Source organism: Oncorhynchus kisutch, linkage group LG16 (genome assembly GCF_002021735.2).
Source record: "Oncorhynchus kisutch isolate 150728-3 linkage group LG16, Okis_V2, whole genome shotgun sequence".
Classification (NCBI taxonomy): Eukaryota; Metazoa; Chordata; class Actinopteri; order Salmoniformes; family Salmonidae; genus Oncorhynchus; species Oncorhynchus kisutch.
Window position 1 is genome coordinate 46,917,917 of NC_034189.2, and position 3,050 is coordinate 46,920,966.

The 3,050-nt window shown below is 46.1% G+C and overlaps 1 protein-coding gene across 1 annotated transcript in view; it reads left to right on the forward strand.

Annotated features, from left to right (window-relative positions):
• The first annotated feature begins 330 nt into the window (after window positions 1-330).
• Window positions 331-3,050, forward strand: part of LOC109883522 (serine/threonine-protein phosphatase 2A regulatory subunit B'' subunit alpha) — a 40,332-nt gene continuing 37,612 nt past the window's right edge. The window contains exon 1 of the mRNA XM_031792651.1: window positions 331-610. The gene's annotated coding sequence lies outside the window, so the exon portion shown is untranslated. The remainder of the gene's footprint in view (window positions 611-3,050) is intronic.

Sequence of the window (3,050 nt, forward strand, 5' to 3'; positions counted from 1 at the left end):
ATAGAAAGAGGAGGCTGTACATAGCTCATGTATAGCCTCACAGCTGTACACACACCAACACACAGTTCAATAACACAACAACACAACACAAAAGCACATCACACACTGCCTATAAGTAAACATTTACACACATACAAACATTTTCTTTAGGCTGGCCTACTGCGAGAAGAATATAGCCTGCCCTAATCTCTGAGTTTTGATTTATCGATAGTCACTGACAGCTCAATATGTATATCGAATGGTTTAATGTGTGTATGCGTGCGTGCGTGTCACTCCATACAAATTCCCGCCACCGTTTGCTCACGGGAACCCCCCGCACGCTGCTCATTCTCTCCAGGAGCTGTCACCCTCTCCCCCCCTCACTGACATACAATACCACACGCACACACACACACGGAGCAGCTCGAGCCCCAGTGGAGACGCTGCTGACGCTCAGCTCGCTCCACCGACAACACCAAGTCACGTTCTGTTCTTCTCTGGCGGAACCCGAGAGCGAAAGCCCTTTAGGATTATATCTATCCCGTATGATATGTGGAGCTGAACGACCGGTCGTGACGGAGGAGGCGAGGGGAAATATTTTTTAAAAAGAGCGAAAGGGAGAAAAGAAAAGGTAGGATACGGTTTGCGTTATATCTGATTTTACGATTTTTTTTCGGTACGAGCGGAGTTCGCAATGTGTGAGAACCGCGAGAGGCTATTCAAGTGTTTGTGTGTGTTTTGCAAGTTTTTGTTGATAGTTGAGTCGAGTCGCAGTGTTGGTTGTAGGCTAGGATACTTCCATTGGCTGTAAAGGCTACTCATTAAAAGCCACTGGAGTTGGTGTGTGGGTGTTAGTGTACTCTGATAGTACTGGATCATTGGTTTGCGTTGGGATGAGCGGGGGATTACCTCTACTAAACTAAAACGTTTTGAAACGGATTTCTACCTGAACTTGTCCAATAATGACATACATGTTCGTTTCTGTTCTAATCTGCATGACAGTAGACTATATATCGTTCTCTACTGAATGTAGCAAAGTGCCCATTTGTTGCCCCTGAATATACAGGCAGAAGTTGAATATCTGAGCTGTTGCTTATATTTTTCCATGTTTGACTATTTTGTAACACAGTTGGTAGGACACCTAGCCACCTACATAAGGATCCCATAACACCTTGATAACCATACATAAACACAGACAGAGAATATCCCTCCCATCTTTCCCTAGAGGCCCTCTCTCAACACAGACCTGGGGGGTTTCATCCTGCGCTCCTAATCAGGGTTCCAGACCTTGGACACCAGGTGAGTGGACGCCCAAGTGTCCGCCCTGAGATTGGAAGGTTGGGGGTTCGATTCCCCGTCGAGTCATACCAAAGACTCTAAAAATGGGACCCAATGCCTCTTTGCTTGGCAGTCAGCATGAACCAAGGAGGAGGATTGGGGGTTGAACTAGTCTCGCGTGGCCAGCCTTCCAAAACCCTGTCTAGTTAGAAGCCTGTTTCTGAGGTTTAGGGGGAGACAAGCGATACAGTGGCGTCCTGTCCAGGGGGTGTTGATCAAGCTGCCTACACAATAGGAGAGAGGCTCCTGCTGTTCCGGCTCGGACAAGGCTTCCTACTTAGACAGAATGTACCAGATAGAAATGTAATGAATAGATCTGACATCATGCCTTATGTAATGGAGGTGCTGCTCTGTCACCCTGTGATATATCCTGTTAGTTCCTGGGTGGCGGAGTCAGTCACAGGGTCTCCCTTCTGGAATTCTCCCAGAATAAACCTTGAACACACACACACACACACACACACACACACACACACACACACACACTTTGTGTTATCTAGATTTTGCTGTATAGTTCGGTGAATGGACGTGGCTTTGGGGTGTTTGTGTGTGTGTGTGTGTGTGAAGCAGAGATCTGGTGAAGCCGTAACTCGACCCTGGCTGGACAGACTGACGCTTGGACAGCCACAGAGACCACTCTGGCAGGGCTGTGGTGTGTGTGCAACTCAAACACACACAGTCAGGCAGATCACAGAGGCAGGGGAGGAGACTGGGGATGTATTGCTGTGGGAGAATGGCTATTCAGATCATCTGAAATAAAAATCCTGTTATATACCAGTACTATAAGATTTATGATGTGATGTAACGTTCACACTATATTGTCCACCCTTATCCCACTCTGGCCTTGTGGTGTATTAGAGAGTGTGTTCTGTTGGTGAGAGAGTGTGTGTGTTTTGGAAATGTACTTGTTAGGATGCAGATTTCTCACAGTCCTTTATATATACGTGCGTCTTCTCACAGACAGTTGTTGCTGTGGGCAGTGTGTGTCTATGTGTATCTATGTGTGTCTGTGTGTGTGTCTGTGTGTATCTATGTGTGTCTCTGTGTATCTATGTGTGTCTGTGTGTATCTATGTGTGTCTGTGTGTGTCTATGTGTGTGTGTGTGTCTATGTGTGTCTATGTGTGTCTTTGTGTGTGTCTGTGTCTGTGTGTGTCTATGTGTGTCTGTGTGTGTCTTTGTGTGTGTCTGTTTGAGTTGAAGGGTGTCCATTTCAGCCGTAGGTGAAGGAGGACAGCCAGACTGTTTCCATATTGCTGAGACACAAACACACACACTCATGCGTGATTCATAGATCTAACGTTGTGTGAGGGTGTGTGTGTGATGTAATTGGTGGGAGAACAAGGGAATGTGTATCTATGTGTATCTATGTGTGTCTGTGTGTATCTATGTGTGTCTGTGTGTATCTATGTGTGTCTGTGTGTGTCTATGTGTATCTATGTGTGTCTGTGTGTGTGTCTGTGTGTATCTATGTGTGTCTCTGTGTATCTATGTGTGTCTGTGTGTATCTATGTGTGTCTGTGTGTATCTATGTGTGTCTGTGTGTGCCTGTGTGTGTCTGTGTGTATCTATGTGTGTCTGTGTGTGTGTGTGCCTGTGTGTGTCTGTGTGTGTCTATGTCTGTCTGTGTGTGTCTGTGTGCATCTATGTGTGTCAATGTGTGTTTGTGTGTATATATGTGTGTCTGTGTGTGTCTGTGTGTGTCTGTGTGTCTATGTGTGTGTCTATGTGTAT